At 59.4% G+C, this 16591-nt stretch overlaps 1 long non-coding RNA gene across 1 annotated transcript; it reads left to right on the forward strand.

Annotated features, from left to right (window-relative positions):
- Positions 1 to 8054: 8054 nt before the first annotated feature.
- Positions 8055 to 11176, forward strand: LOC149128256 (uncharacterized). Its single transcript, XR_016225821.1, has 3 exons — positions 8055 to 8934; positions 9269 to 9409; positions 9564 to 11176. It is a non-coding gene; the product is annotated as an uncharacterized LOC149128256 (long non-coding RNA).
- Positions 11177 to 16591: the final 5415 nt, after the last annotated feature.

Consider the following 16591-nt stretch of genomic DNA (forward strand, 5'->3'; position numbering starts at 1 on the left):
GGCAGTGAGGACAAGGTCATAAAGTAGGGCAGAGAGAGTGAAAATAAAAAGGGGATGGATTCCAAGAGTTTAAGGGATTGGCTGACAGTGACTGAGCGGTGAGCAAGGCACCAGGGAACGCAGACAGCAATAGCTGGCCCGTGTCGTAGCTGCTTTCTTTTTTTTTTTTTTTTTTAATTTTTTTATTTTTGACAGGCAGAGTGGACAGTGAGAGAGAGAGACAGAGAGAAAGGTCTTCCTTTGCCGTTGGTTCACCCTCCAATGGCCGCCACAGCCGGCGCGCTGCGGCCGGCGCACCGCGCTGATCCGATGGCAGGAGCCAGGTGCTTCTCCTGGTCTCCCATGGGGTGCAGGGCCCAAGCACCTGGGCCATCCTCCACTGCACTCCCTGGCCACAGCAGAGAGCTAGCCTGGAAGAGGGGCAACCGGGACAGAATCCGGCGCCCCGACTGGGACTAGAACCCGGTGTGCCGGCGCCGCTAGGCGGAGGATTAGCCTAGTGAGCCGCGGCGCCGGCCCATAGTTGCTTTCTTTGCCAGGCCACTTTGCATGTGTTATCTCATTTACCTATGTATTTATTTTTTATTTTTATTTTTTAAATTTTTTTTTGACAGGCAGAGTGGACAGTGAGAGAGAGAGACAGAGAGAAAGGTCTTCCTTTTGCTGTTGGTTCACCTTCCAGTGGCCGCCGTGGCTGGTGTGCTGCGGCCGGCGCACTGCGCTGATCCGAAGGCAGGAGCCAGGTACTTACCCTGGTCTCCCATGGGGTGCAGGGCCCAAGCACTTGGGCCATCCTCCACTGCACTCCGTGGCCACAGCAGAGAGCTGGCCTGGAAGAGGGGCAACCGGGACAGAATCCGGTGCCCCGACCGGGACTAGAACCCGGTGTGCCGGCGCCGCTAGGCGGAGGATTAGCCTGTTGAGCCATGGCACCGGCCCGTATGTATTCGTTTATTTGAAAGGCAGAGAAAGAGATATCTCCCATCTACCAGTTCACTCCGCAGATCGGTTGCAGGGCTGGGCCGTGCCGAAGCCGGGAGCCAGGGCTCAGTGCTGGTCTCCCACGTGGATGCATTGTCTCTCATAATCCCCCAGCAGCGCCATGGGGGGATTGCGTTATTATCCACATTTTGCAGGTGAGGAGGTTGGAGCCTGAGGGGTCAGTCGAAGCGCCTCAGCTAAGGGGAATGGCGGCACGTGCTGGAGCTAGGATTTGAACCCTTCTTCCCTGTGCGGCCGCTTTGCCGCTGCCGGCATTACCAGCACCAGGTGACTCGGAGGTGGAGTGACCGCCCCAGGAAGCAGCTACTGAGTCCTGGGGCTGGGGCTGGAGCCCCCTGGAGTCACCTGCAGCCCGCCAGAGCTCAGAGTCAGGTGCCACCTCGGGTCATGAACGTGTTGTGTTTAGCCCACAAAGTATTTTTTTTAAAAACTATCATTGATTGATAGCTTTTTTTTTTTTTTTTTTTGACAGGCAGAGTTAGTGAGAGAGAGAGAGACAGAGAGAAAGGTCTTCCTTTTGCCGTTGGTTCACCCCCCAACAATGGCTGACACAGCCGGCGCCACGCCGATCCGAAGTCAGGAGCCAGGTATTTCTCCCTGGTCTCCCATGGGGTGCAGGGCCCAAGTACTTGGGCCATCCTCCACTGCACTCCCTGGCCACAGCAGAGAGCTGGCCTGGAAGAGGGGCAACCGGGACAGAATCCGGCGCCCTGACCCGGACTAGAACCTGGTGTGCCGGCGCCGCAGGTGGAGGATTAGCCTAGTGAGCCATGGTGCTAGCCCAGAGTATATTTTATTTATTTATTTATTTATTTATTTATTTATTTATTTATTTTTTGAATGGCAGAGGCAGCTTTAATGGTGTCACCTTGTCTTGTTAATGAGCCAACCAAAAAAGAAATGCAAGTAAAAAAAGCTGAATCACACAGCACTTTATACATAGTGGAAGCGTAGGCGTTCACATCCACACCAACCACGCAGTGGGAAGCCGCCCCGCCAGCGCCAGCCCCCACCGAGGCCCGCTCCCCCCGCCGCTCGCCGCCCGGCAGTCCCGGCACCGCGCAGGTGTGGAGCCCACTTAAGGCTGACAAAACGCATCATGCTTTGGCTTTTTTTTGTCCTTTTTTTCTAATAAGAGTTAATATCTTTGCTTTTGAGATTTGTTTTTTCCAACCTTAAATATTACATACATACACCGAAAATTGCGTCGCTGCAGTGTGCAGCAGCGTCCTCAGCCTGGAGCTTCACGTCATCAAAGCTTAGAAAACTCACAGTAAACCTCTGGGCCTGTCTGGCAGGGACGGGCCCCGCTGGCCGCTGGCCGCTCGCTCCCAGCCTGTGGGCTCTGCAAGCGAAGGGCTTTCTGTGCCCCTCCCAGCGTGGCCCCGGGGTGGGCCCTGGCTGTGTGCCGCCGCTCCCACCCCCAGGGCTGAGTCCACATGGGCTCCCAGTGCCCCTGCCAGCCCCCGGCCTCACAGCTGTTCCAGCGGCTCCCCGGCCCTCCACGCCGTCCCCCGTGTCACCCTGAGCCCAGCCTGGTGCCAGCCTCTGAGGGCAAGTTCAGCAGGCCCAGGGCTACAATGTGCTAACCAGGCCAGAGCCAGGGTGCTGACAGCGGCTACAGCTCCCTTGGGACAGTGCTGATGCCAGGGGAGAGGGAGAGCTGGTGGTGGGAGCGGCAGGAAGGTCTGGGGTGGGGGGGCTCCGGTGGACTGGAGAGGTTGATGGGGACAGGGGGGACAGCTGGAGCAACCCACACTTCATGCAAGGCACATCCGCCCTCGGGCCCTGGGAGCACCCGCTCTGAGCTGGGAGGGGCGGCACAGGGCCAAGTGCCGGGACGCCCCGCCTGCGGGGCAGCGGGCAGGGGACCTGCAGGGGCCTGGACAGGCGGCAGCACCTTGTGACGCTTCTGGCACTTCAGCATCACACTCACCCACAGAGTATATTTTAAAAAGATTTATTTATCTATTTGAAAGTCGGAGTTGGAGAGAGAGAGGTCTTCCATCCGCTGTTCACTCCCTAATTGGCTGAAATAGTTGGAACTGCACCAGTCTGAAGCGGGGAGCCAGGAGCTTCTTCCAGGTCTCCCACACGGGTGCAGGGGCCCAAGGACTTGGGCCATCTTCCACTGCTTTCCCAGGCCACAGCAGAGAGCTGGATCGGAAGTGGAGCAGCCGGGACTTGAACTGGTGCCCTTATGGGTGCCGGCACTGCAGGTGGCGGCTTCACCTGCTAAGCCACAGCGCCAGTCCCCACAGAGTATTTTTAAGCCATTTTTAGAACCAATTGATACTTAAAAATCTAAACATTCACATAAAAAGTGGATTTCTGGCTTTTCTGAAAAAATCGGAAGAGCTGCCCCCCTCCCTGCATGCCCTCACTGGGGTCCCCCGTCAGGGCACTTGTGCTTCCCCCCGGCCAGAGCGTCCCCTCCCTCTGCCCCAGCTGGCTCCTGGGGCCCTGCCACCTCCACAGGGCCCTGAGTTTGCATCTCTGCTGTGCGAGGCCACTGGTCACGAGGCTGCGCCAGGCGCTGTCCCTGCTACGCCCAGGCCTGCACTGATGGCTTTGGAGTTTTAGCTGCGTCTGGCTCTGGATGCTTTTTGCTTCATACTTCGGGAATCGAGAAAAGCGAAATCCCCACGGGAGGAGGGCCACGAGGTAGTGAGGCTGTCGTTCCTGAAAGAAGCACAGGGGCCGGCGCCGCGGCTCACCAGGCTAATCCTCCACCCGCGGCACCGGCACCCGGGTTCTAGTCCCGGTCGGGGCGCCGGATTCTGTCCCGGTTGCCCCTCTTCCAGGCCAGCTCTCTGCTGTGGCCACGGAGTGCAGTGGAGGATGGCCCAAGTGCTTGGCCCTGCACCCCATGGGAGACCAGGAGAAGCACCTGGCTCCTGCCATTGGATCAGCGCGGTGCGCTGGCCGCAGCGCGCCGGCCACGGCGGCCATTGGAGGGTGAATCAACGGCAAAGGAAGACCTTTCTCTCTGTCTCTCTCTCTCACTGTCCACTCTGCCTGTCAAAAAAATTAATTTTATTACGATTTATTATTTATTTGAAAGGCAGAGCTAGAGAGAGAGAGAGAGAAAGAGAGAGAGAGAGAGAGAGAGAGAGTTAGTTCTTCCCAAATGGCCACAATGGCCAGGGCTGGACCAGGCTGCAGCCAGAAGCCAGGAGCTTCATCCGGGTCTCCCACGTGAGTGCGGGGGCCCAAGCACTTGGTCCATCTTCCACTGCTTTCCTAGGCCATAAGCAGGGAGCTGGACCAGAAGTGGAGCAGCCGGGACGTGAACCAGCTCCCATAAGAGATTCCAGTACTGTAGGCAGGAGCTTTCCCCCTCTATGCCACAACACTGGCCGCTGGTTTAATTTGTTTTAATGAAAAATTTGCTTTTGAATTTGAGATATGTACTTTGGACATGTTACAAGGAAGTTTTGGGGAAAATGTGTGTGTGCGTGTCTGGGAATGGACCACAGTTTACAAAGCTTGGAGTTTCCTACAGAAATTGAGTTTCAGGACAGTTCTAGAAAGTGTTATGTTTTATTAAAGGTTGGAAAAATGTTTCTGTGCTATTCATTTAAAATGTGGAGTCCAGGCTGGCAAGCAGACATTTGTCATATTGAACATTTGTTCTATTTAAGATGTAACAGTAACCCCCCATGGCCACGGACGGCCCAGATGGACGGTGACACGTTTGAGTCTGTGAGTGTGTGTGCCTTAGGGACACAGGTCCCAACAGCTGCGAGGAGCCGAGCCGAGCCGGAGCTGCAGGGGACGGCTCCTCCAGCCCGACTCATGCTGCTGCGGGGTGTGAACAGAGGCCCCGGGCACTCCTCTGCGGTGGCCCTGGGCACTCCTCTGCAGTGGCCCTGGGCCTTGGCGGCTCTCGGTCCACCCTCGAGGTGACCCCTCCAGGCGGACCACGCTGACCCAGCTCAGGAGAGCCCAGCCCTGCGAGCTCTCCAGGCACGCGCACTGATCCTCCAGGGTTAGCGCTGCAGACGGCTTTGGGGCAGGAGCCACTTCTACCCAGGCTCTGGGTTCTTGGAGGCCACGCTCTGTTGCTGCCTGGACTCCGAGCCCTGCTCTGCACAGTCTCCTACCTCTGCCCCTCAGAGACGCCTAGCTCTGGGCACACACCCCCGGCGGGACCTGGACGTGTCTTGCGGCCAGCTATTTTGTGCTCGCTTGTATTGCCAGAAGCCCTTGTGCGTCCCCCAGGTGTTAGCACAGCAGACAGATGCCCCGCGCTGGGCGTGAGAGGAGCACACGCAGGAGTGACCCGGGGACTAGGCAGCGCTTTGGGGCGGCGCTCACAACTGGTATTTACCACAGTCACATTATAGTTTCATTTTTGTAGTGCGGTCTCAAAGCCCTAAAAGATGCTGCCCAGTTCGTGGGAGAGTTCAACCGCTTTTTCGTTGGCTTCACGGCGCCTGTTATCTGTCAGGCGCCCGCCAGATGTCAGGACTCTCACAGAAAGGAAAACTGACAGGTAGCCCTGCCCTGACACACCGAAATTCACGGGCACATGCAGTGTGTTCTGAGGATTCCGAGAAAAATCAAGCGAGGTAAGGAGAGAGGGAGTGGAGCTGGGGCTCTTGTAGTAGGGCCCTCCTCCCTCCCTCCCTCCCTCCCTTCCTTTTTAAAGATTTATTCGAAAGGCAGAGTTGCAGGGAGAGAAAGACACACAGAGCGAGGTCTTCCATCCGCTGGTTCACTCCATGAATGGCCGCAACGGTCTGAGCTGGGCCGGGCGTGGAAGTCAAGAGCTTCATTTGGGTCTCCAACGACGGTGGCAGGGGCCTTCTTCTGTGGCTTCTCCCTTAGCAGGGGCCTTAGCACGGAACTGGACGGAAAGTGGAGACCGGGAAGAAGCTCCTGGCTCCTGGCTTCAGATCAGCGCAGCTCCGGCTGTTGCAGCTATTGGGGGAGGGAACCAGTGGATGGAAGAAACCTCTCTCTCTCTCTCTCTCTCTCTCTCTCTCTCTCTGCCTCTGCCTCTCTGTAACTCTGCCTTTCAAATAAAGAAATAATTTTTTTCAAGATTTATTTTATTTATTTGAAAGAGTTACAGAAAGAGGCAGAGACAGAGAGAGAGGTCTTCCATCCGCTGGTTCACTCCCCAGATGGCTGCATCGGCCGGAGCTGCTACAATCCGAAGCCAGGAGCCAAGAGCTTCTTCTGGGTCTCCCACATGGGTGCAGGGGCCCAAGCACTTGGGCCATCTTCCAGTGTTTTCCCAGGCCACAGCAGAGAGCTGGATCAGAGGAGGAGCAGCCAGGACTTGAACCGGCGCCCATATGGGATGCCAGCGCTGCAGGTGGCAGCTTTAACCCGCTATGCCACAGAACCGGCCCCTCAAATAAATAAATCTTAGAAAAGAAAGAAAGTTAGTCAAAAAACTAATGGAACTCCCGTTTAAAAAAAAAAAAAAGAAAGAAAAAGAAAGTGGAGCGGCTGGCACCGTGGCTCACTAGGCTAATCCTCTGCCTGCGGTGCCAGCACCCCGGGTTCTAGTCCCGATCGAGGTGCTGGATTCTGTCCCGGTTGCCCCTCTTCCAGGCCAGCTCTCTGCTGTGGCCCGGGAGTGCAGTGGAGGATGGCCCAAGTGCTTGGGCACTGCACCCCATGGGAGACCAGGAAAAGCACCTGGCTCCTGGCTTCGGATCAGCGTGGTGCACCGGCAGCAGCAGCCATTGGAGGGTGAACCAACGGCAAAGGAAGACCTTTCTCTCTCTGTCTCTCTCTCTCACTGTCCACTCTGCCTGTCAAAAAAATAAATAAATAAGGCTGGCGCAATGGCTCAATAGGCTGGTCCTCCGCCTTGTGGCGCTGGCACACCAGGTTCTAGTCCCGGTCGGGGCGCCGGATTCTGTCCCGGTTGCCCCTCTTCCAGGCCAGCTCTCTGCTGTGGCCCGGGAGTGCAGTGGAGGATGGCCCAGGTGCTTGGGCCCTGCACCCCATGGGAGACCAGGAGAAGCACCTGGCTCCTGCCATCGGATCAGCGCGGTGTGCCAGCCGCAGCGGCCATTGGAGGGTGAACCAACGGCAAAAGGAAGACCTTTCTCTCTGTCTCTCTCTCTCACTATCCACTCTGCCTGTCAAAAAATAAATAAATAAATAAATAAATAAGAAAGTGTGGTAGCCTGGACTTGCACCAGTGCTCATGTGGGATGCTGGCATCACAGGCCGCGGCTTAACCTGTTGCGCTACCACACCACCCACCAGGCAACACCGCCACAAGGCGGGGCTTTTCTTTCTTTCTTTCTTTCTTTCTTTCTTTCTTTCTTTCTTTCTTTCTTTCTTTCTTTCTTTCTTCTTTCTTTCTTTCTTTCTTTTGAGTTGGACAGTGAGAGAGACACAAAAAGAAAGGTCTTCCTTTTTCCCTTGGTTCATCCCCCAAGTGACCGCTACAGCCAGCGTGCTGCACTGATCCGAAGTCAAGAGCCAGGTGCTTCCTTCTGGTCCCCCATGCGAGTGCAGGGCCCAAGGACCTGGGCCATCCTCCACTGCCTTCCTGGGCCACAGCAGAGAGCTGGACTGGCAGAGGAGCAACTGGGACAGAATCCGGCGCCCTGACTGGGACTAGAACCCGGTGTGCCGGCACCGCAGGCGGAGGATTAGCCTAGTGAGCCACGGCGCCGGCCCTCTTTTATTTTTTAAAAGAATTATTTCATTTTTTATTTGAAAGACAGAGTTACAGAGAGAGAGAGAGCCAGAGAGAGAGAGAGAGAGAGAGGTCTTCCATTCCGCTGGTTCACTCCCCAAATGACCACAACGGCCAGAGCTGGACTGATCTGAAGCCAGGAGCCAGGAGCTTCTTCCGGGTCTCCCACGTGGGTGCAGGGGCCCAAGGACTTGGGCGATCTTCTACTGCTCTCTCAGGCCATAGCAGAGAGCTGGATTGGAAGTGGAGCAGCCAGGACTTGAACTGGCGCCCATTGGGAAGCTGGCACTGCAAGCTGGGGTTTTAACCTGCTGTGCTATAGTTTCTTTCTTTCTTTTTTTTTTTAAGATTTATTTATTTATTTGGAAGATAGAGTTACAGAAAAGTAGAGACAGAGAAAGAGAGAGGTCTGCCATCCGTTCGTTCACTCCCCAAATGGCTGCAATGGCCGGAGCTGTGCTTATCCCAAGCCAGGAGCCAGGGGCTTCTTCCAGGTCTCCCACACAGGTGCAGGGACCCAAGGACTTGGACCATCTCCCACTACTTTCCCGGGCCATAGCAGAGCTGGATCAGAAGTGGAGCAGCCGGGACTTGAACCACGCCAACATGGGATGCCAGCACTGCAGACGGCGGCTTTACCCACTGCACCACTGCACCGGCCCAAGCGGTGCCTTTCTGATAGGGCGGCTGGGAGGCAGAGCCCAGAGGGCCTGAGAGGGGCTGGTGGCTGTTCCCGGAAGTCGTCCAGGGCGGCGCCTCCAGTGGGGCGTGTGCCTGGCCGGTGTGAGGAGCAGAAGTCGTGCAGTGACCCGCGGTCCCGTTTTCCTTGTCTGCAAGTCCAAAGGCTTGTGGGAGGCTTGTGAGAACATCTGTGTGAACCTTCACGCACTAGAAGTCACCCTCTTTAGGGTGACGTCACTGGGTATTCGTAGTGTCCGAATCAGCGGGGATCACAGTCACTACATCACAGTTCTGCCCTTTTACTGTCGGGGTGAAATTCACATGCCGTATGATCGCCATCTCAGAGTAGCAACTGCCACTTCTCTCCGGCTTCAAAGCTCCTCCATCACTCTGCCCTTCCGTTTCTAGACTGCTCTGTTAGGCCTGCTGGAGCAGACTTCCCCATATCTAATTTTGTGCTTTCTGTTTCTGGATGGCCTCTGCCAGCTCCAGTGATTCATCGGAGTGCTTACGCAGCACCTACTTCCGAGCTCCTGCCGGGGAGCAGGTGCCACCCCAGACGGCTGTGGCAATGACAGGTCGGTCCCCGCATCCGCGGACTCGTCGGCGGGGTAATTGCCGGGAGGTTAGTCTAAATGATGGGGCAGCAGGTTAGCGCGGCACTGAGACGCTGCTTGGGACGCCCACAGCCTGCGTGGTTAGGCCTGCGCTCAAGCCCAGCTGTGCCCGATTCCAGCTCCCTGCCGGTGTGGAGCTGCAGGCCGCAGGTGACGGCCCAGGGAGCGGGGCCCTGCCCCCACGTGGAGACCCGCACTGAGCCCCCGCTCGCGGCTGCAGCCTGGCCCGGCCCCGCTGTTGGGGTACTCGGGCAGTGAACCAGCCGTCGATGGGAGACCGCTCTCTTCCTTTCAGATTAATGATGTGTACGTGTAAGAAACATCGCTTTGGAAGCCACGTTCAGGACGTTTGTGACGTTTCTCTTTTCACATGTTCGTCCGGTTGCATTGGCGAAGTCATAAGGCCCCCGAAAGCGCGCTCAGAGGGGCACGGCTGGTGTGTTGATCGTTGTGCACGCGGTGCGGGGACGCTGGAGGGAAAGCCCCTGGGGAGGTGAAGGGGCTTCTCTCGGGGCGGAACAGGGACCCGGCGGCACTGCATTCGTGCGCACGCAAGGACTGACCCTGTCACCGTCTCTTCCACTTCACAGACGCGGCGACTGAGGCTTGATGGTCGCGCCTGGACCGCCCGGCCCGGGTCGGGCACGGCTGGGCAGCGTGCGGGCAGCAGAGGGCAGTCGCGCCCCGGCGGGAAGCACCTGCCGGCCAGCAAGCTAGGGCCGGCACCGCCCGCCCGCCTCCAGGAGGGGGCGCTGCGAAGCTGGCCGCGGGCCGCTCCGCCAGACTCGCCCTTACTCCAAGGCTCCCGGACTCCGGACTCCGGACTCCGGGCTGCAGCCCCCGGGGGCTTTTCCTGCCCTACTAACATGCGCTTCTGTTTTCCCAGATGATTGTTCCTTAATCACACTGGAATAACCAACTGGGGCGGCCCCCCAGGCCCCCCGCAGGCGCAGTGCCCGCGCGGCGGGGCGGCCTCACGTCTCACGTGGGCGCAGCAGTGTCCCGGGCAGGCCGGCCTGGCAGCGGCCCCACCCCACCCACAGCTGGTTTCGCTTTCCCAACGTCGAGGCGCCGTGGCTGAACAGGTTTCAGCGTTGTACTGAGGTTTTTGATGTGGTCGTTTGGTCAGGGTTTCCTGCACCTGGTGCGCCTCTGCTCGCTCGGGAAGGTGCCCGGAGCTGTCCTCCCTGGCACGCGTCCAAAGTCCAGGCCCTAATGGCTTTTGACCGTGGTTTAATTTTAACCGTAAATCTTCTTTTGGAATTATTACTTTTTAATCCAGAAAGGGCCAGTTTGCTTGTCCACCTCGCGTGCAGAATAAGTAGGGAAGTTCCGTTCGTTTACTGCTGAGGCGTCTCAGGTGACGTGGGGTGGAAACAGGGCGGAGTTGTGGCCGGGCTGCTCTACAGCCCTGTTTGGACGTGCGCGGTGGTCGGTCAGTGACCTCCTGGGTGGCCCTGGTGGTCCCAGGAGAGCAGGCTGGAGTGTGGACTCCAGCCGGGAGGCCTCCAGCGGTGGCCTCTGTTTTCTGGGACATTCTCGAGTTCTGAGACCGAGAAAACACGCCGGCCCTTTGTGAGTGCACGAGTCAGACTGCCGACCGTTCTCCGTCCTGAGAGCTCACCCAAGAGGGCTGGCAGCAGCCCCAGGAAGACCTGGCCTGCGTGTGGAGGCAGAGCTGGGGTCCCCGAGCCCCCGCGCGCAGGTCTGCACGCTTCCGGTTCCACTGCTGCCCTTGCAATGTGAGCACTCTGGTAACAGGTACCTGTTTTTGTGAAACCGTAATGAATTCTCAATGCATCAGGACACAAATGGTTGTCTACCTTTTTTTTTTTTTTTTTTAAGATTTATTTTATTTATTGGAAAGAGTTACAGAGAGAGGTAGAGACAGAGAGAGAGGTCTTCCATCCACTGGTTCACTCCCCAAATGGCCACAATGGCCAGAACTGAGCTGATCTGAAGCCAGGAGCTTCCTCTGGGTCTCCCATTTGGGTGCAGGGGCCTGAGGACTTGGGCCATCCTCTGCTGCTTTCCCAGGTGCACTGGCAGGGAGCTGGATCGGAAGTGGAGCAGCCGGGACCCGAACTGGTGCCCGTATGAGATGCTGGCGCTACCAGCCAGGGCTTTAACCTGCTACACCACAATGGCTGCCCCTGTCTACCTCTTTGTAGTGTAGGTGGTAGACTTTGGGAATAAAAAGAAAGATGAGAAGAAAGTGGGGGAAGGGATGGAGGCAAATTCTGGGGAAAGATGATCTCTGCCGGTGGGGGGGGGGGGACCCTGCCGTTCTGCAGGAGTGGTCTCCCCGCCCGAGACCTCCGCGCGGGCCTGTTCACCACGGAGCCCTAGGGCACCTAAGGAGGCAGGACGAGCCGTGGAGGCGAGCGGAGGTCCGCTGCCGGCTTGTTGCAGTGTGGCCTTCAGACTGGCGCGGGCTCTGGCGAGGCGGCATCCCCACAGGCGTCTCAGAAACTGTGGACAAAGCCCCGGGCGGACGCTGCCAGCAGCCCGCAGGCGGTCACAGACTTGCTGTCCTGCGTGGGCCCTGGGCCTGGGCCGTGGGCCGGCGGCAGGGGGCGTTTCCTGTGTTAGTCTCACCCTGTCAGCAAGACACTGTTGACACTGTTTGTGTGCCAATTTCTTTGAAGCTGAATTGAATTCATGCTTAGACATAGTGTGGACAGAAAAAGCCAGAGCGGGAGAGCAAGCGGCGACTGCCAAGGTCAGCGTGCTTGGACCGTGAGCTGCAGAAGGTTCACCAGGACAAGTAGCCAGCTCCTGGGGAAGCGTGCGCGAGCCTCGGGCGGCAGCTCTGCTCAGCAGGCGTTTCCGGTAGCTAAGGAGCACAGGAACCGGGCGAACGCCGGCCGGCGTGCTTGGCCACGGTCATTATCGTTCCCCGGTGTGAGGCTCGGGATGCGAGTCAAGCTGTCTGCAGTTGGCTGGGTAGAGGAATAAACCGGGGGGCGGGCGTGGCGGAGCAGGCGCAGGGGAAGTGGTCGGGTGGCCTCTGGGAGGGAACCCGGGGCCCACGCAGCCCCGCTCGTGTGAGATGGAGTCACTCCAGATTTATAAGCTCATTAAAGTCCTGTTTGTGACTGTGTGCACGTCTCAGCCCCAGAGAAAATGCACAGAATGCCGCCAACCACACCTCAGCCTTCCAAACCACTGAGCCGACAGCTTTCCTCCTCTAATTGCTCAAGTGCGCGTCTGTTATTTACGCAGTGCGTGCCTCGGTCCCCTTTCAGAGCAGGGGGTTCAAGGTCAGCCCACATCTGGAAACCATTCTGAGCTGTCAGACCACCAGGGACTGCCCCCGGGAGGCGTTGAGGACCAACCCGCCCCAGACAGAAAAGTCAAAGTCGCTCTCATTCGCTGTGGCCCCGAGGCCCAGCCCGCGTTCTGAGCTCTGTACCTTCCCCCGGTGTGAGGGGTGCGTGGAGGCTGGTTCGTGGCTGGTTTGTCGTGGTGAAACGAGAAGGCTCTGCCTTTTCCCTTCGCTCCAAGAGCGCAGTCTTAAGTACTTTGAGCTGCCCCAGGGAGGGTGCCCCCAAGTCTTCACCGCACTGGGGTCAGGCCAGATTCCCCCGCCAGGGTCTCCGTCTACTGCCCGGAGGTGGTGTCCCGAGAAAGACAGGGCGCCACGGGCGCTGTCCCACGTGGTGCTGTTGGTTGGAGCTGTCATTCCTGTGTTCCTGTGTGTGACAGCCGCGGCCTTATCTCCAGCAGCAGGGTGACCGGCAGGTCAGCCCCTCGGTCCCTCCTCACCCCCAGGCAGCCGTTCCGGGAGCTAATAATAGGTAGCGTGAAAACAGTTTCCTCTGATGCACTTTTACAAGGGCTTTTCAAAGCAGCAGGGGAATGGTTAACCTGCTCACCTGACGGGCGCAAGGTGCCACAGAAGCCCCACCTTTGGGCGGAGCCTGCTGGGGACCTCCGGGGATGCAGGCAAGCTCGGACCCTGTAACTGCCCATGGCCGTGCCTATCGGGCGGATGCCCTGGCCCCCGGCCGGCAGGGCCGAGGCTGGAGGACGCTGGTGGATCGGGCTGGTGCCTGGCCCCGAGCAGTGCCCCTTGCTTGGGCCCTGGCGCTTCACTAAGCTGTCAGCATTCTCCACCATGAGCCCCACTTCGTCACGAGTGACAGGGAGTTGATTTCTTAAACACATTTTTTTTTAATAATTTTTATTTGAAGGGCAGAGAACAGAGAGATCTTTCGTATGCTGGTTTCCTCCCAAGTGCCAGTGACAGCCAGGGCTAGGCCAGGCTGAAAGCAGGCGCCTGGAACTCAGCCTGCGTCACCCACGTCTGTGGCGGGGACCCAAGTCCTTGGGCCACCGCCTGCTGCCTCCCAGGGTGCGCCGTTAGCAGGAAGCCAAAGCAGAAGTGGGGTAGCCAGCTCTGGAACCAGGTACCCCACAGGAGATGCAGGCCCTGCCCTACACTGTGCCACGTGCCGGCTCCAAGTCGAGTTTTTTGAGATTATCATGGCTGTGTCCCCCAGGTGGGTCTCTCACCCGCGGGAATCTTCTAGCGGCGACGGTGGGGGGCGGGAGGGCTTGGAAAAGGAGACTCACGGAGCCCAGAGGGAGCTCACTCCATCGGGGCCTGGCAGTTGCTTAAGGAAAGGGCCCGGAGAGAGCGTGAAGGCAGGCAGAGGGCCCGGAGCCCGGGAGCAGGGCAGAGGGCCCGGAGAGAGCGTGAAGGCAGGCAGAGGGCCCGGAGCCCGGGAGCAGGGCAGAGGGCCCGGAGAGAGCGTGAAGGCAGGCAGAGGGCCCGGAGCCCGGGAGCAGGGCAGAGGGCCCGGAGAGAGCGTGAAGGCAGGCAGAGGGCCCGGAGCCCGGGAGCAGGGCAGAGGGCCCGGAGAGAGCGTGAAGGCAGGCAGAGGGCCCGGAGCCCGGGAGCAGGGCAGAGGGCCCGGAGAGAGCGTGAAGGCAGGCAGAGGGCCCGGAGCCCGGGAGCAGGGCAGAGGGCCCGGAGAGAGCGTGAAGGCAGGCAGAGGGCCCGGAGCCCGGGAGCAGGGCGGCTCAGCCTCACCCTGGGCTGTGGCGGCTGGAGGGGGACGGGACTCCCATCTGGTCCCCAGCAGAGGGAAAACTGCACGGTGGCACTGTGGCAGCCAAGGCCTGGGGAGGGAGGGCGGCAGGCTGACCCTGGGCCCTGGCTGTGCTTCTGCCGAGACGCCCTCGGCGTCAGGGGCCTCTGCTGCTGTGTGTGTGTGCTGGTTGTTTTTTTTTTTTTCTTTTTAAAGATTTTATTTATATATTTGAGAGGTAGAGTTACAGACACAGAGGAGAGACAAAGGTCTTCCATCCGCTGGTTCACTCACAATGGCTGGAGCTGAGCCGATCCGGAGCCGGGACCTTCTTCTGGTCTCCCAGGCAGGTGCAGGGGCCCAAGGACTTGGCCATCCTCCACCGCTTCCCCAGGCCACAGCAGAGAGCTGGGTCAGAGCGGAGCAGCCGGGACTCCAACCAGCGCCCACATGGGATGGCGGCGCTGCAGGCGGCGGCTGTACCGGGAGGCCTAGCTTTAGTCCCAGTGTCAGCGAGAGGGGCTGGTGCCACCAGGGTGCTCCGTGTCAGTGTCCGTGCCGCTCATATGGACAGCGACTGGCCCTCTGTGAGTTGAATGCTGACCAGAGGGTCTCAACAGATTTTGATTTTGATTTTGTTTAATTGATTTGGGAGGCAGAGGACAGAGCGAACTCCTGTACGCTGACTCACTCCTGATACCAGGGCTGGGGACAGCCCAGGGCCGGCAGCCAGGAACTCAGCTACTTGAACTACCGTGTGCTGCCTCCCAAGGTGTGCATCAGCAGAGCTGGAATCGGTGGGAGATGGAGTGGGCGCTCCAGCGTGGGACGTGGGGGATGTGGGATCTGACCTGCTGCATGAACACCTCCTGCTTCAATAGATTTTTTTTTAAGATTTATTTATGTGAGAGGCAGAGTTACAGAGAGACAGAGAGAGAGAGAGAGAGAGAGATCTTCCATCCGCTGGTTCACTCCCCAAATGGCCAGAGCTGGCAGATATGAAGCCAGGAGCTTCTTCCAGGTCTCCCACGTTGGAGCAGGGGCCCAAGCACTTGGGACAACTTCCACTGCTTTCCCAGGGCATAGCAGAGAGCTGGATTGGAAGTGGGGCAACCGGGACTTGAACCAGTGCCCATATGGGATGCCAGCACTGCAGGCGGCAGCTTTACCTGCTCCGTCACAGTGCCGGCCCCTGAGTGATTTTTAAAATACACCTCAAGGGGCAGCGTTCTGCTGGTTAGAACATGGTGCAAGGCCCGGGCTGCCCTTCGGCTTTCTCCAGAGAGCGACTGCACCGCGGCGAGCCCAGCAGAACTAAGGGAAAGAGACCCGGCCCTCGGAGTTTGCTCTGAAGGTCACTCCAGGTCAGGGCCTCTACTGCCAGAGCCCGGCCAGCAAGCCACAGGTGGGCAAAAGCTTCTTCCCGTGCAGTGGACCTCGTTCACTAAGACGAGGCTGGGGACAGAGGGGACGTGGGCGGCCCGGAAGGGGCCACCCTGAATCCTGTAGCCCTGGCCCGCCGGAGGTCGATGGCCGGGCTGGTGAGCACCTTGGGGTGAGTCCTCGCCCAGCGTGGGGCGGCTCCAGGCCAGGCCCCACCGACAACGTCTCCCACTGGGGAGTGCCGTAAGCGGCAGGTTGATTCAAAACTAGGAGGCGTTGGGAAACCCCTTGGGCAGGCGATTTCGAAATGAGATTCGGATCAGAAAAAACACAGTGGGTGGGGTTGGGAGGAACGAAGCAGGCAGCACTAACTCCGGTCCTGGCGCTGCGCTCCGCTGGATAGCGGGGCCTGGCCACAGCCGGCGGAGTGCAGCCTGGCCTGGGAGCGGGCCCCGAGCCGGCTGAACCCAGGGCGGCCGGCCCTCGATGCCCCTACCACGCCGAGCCTCTCCGGATCCGGGGCGGGCGGGCGGGCGGCGCCGCACCTGCCAGGGCGCCTGCAGCCCAGGGCTTGTCAGCACCAGCAGGGCTCCCGCGGGAGAGGGAGCGGTGGCAGAGCGGGGGCAGGGCGGCGGGTGTAGAAGGCTCCTTGGGTAAGCCGGAGAAGGGGCTGTGTGCGGCCAGGAATACAGAAGCTCCGAGCCTCAGCCGTGGGCCGCCCCCTCCCCGCCCCCGACTCTGGTGACAGCGGTCCCCGCCTCCTGCTTGAGCTCCGGACACCTGGTCCGGGGGTGGGGGCCCCTGGGGGCCTGTGAGATGATGAAGTGCACGGAGGAAGGTGCTGGCTGGACCCAGAGCCAGGGCGGGCGGACGCGGGGAGAGGCAGAGCCTGGCAGGGAGGGGTCTGCGGTGGGGAGGGGGCGGGCAGGAGGCGGCGCCCCTCCCGCGCAGGGCTCGCAGCAGGTCGGAGAGCTCGGCCCCCCGGGAGGAATGCTCGCCGAGGGGCGCCGCGCGCGCAGAAGGGCGCAGCGGAGGGGCGTGTGATTCAGCGCGCGTGCGCCTGTCTCGTGCAGGGTGGGGACCCATCCGACCGGAACCCCAGTCAGCCCCTCCCGGGCTCCTTGGATGACCAGCTGTGGCATCCCCGGTCCGCCCGGCTCAGCCCCCAAGCGTCGTGCCACGGCATCAGTAAACAGGTG

The sequence above is a fragment of the Oryctolagus cuniculus genome, chromosome 1 (genome assembly GCF_051225735.1).
Source record: "Oryctolagus cuniculus isolate XC-2025 breed Fujian yellow rabbit chromosome 1, ASM5122573v1, whole genome shotgun sequence".
Taxonomy (NCBI): Eukaryota; Metazoa; Chordata; class Mammalia; order Lagomorpha; family Leporidae; genus Oryctolagus; species Oryctolagus cuniculus.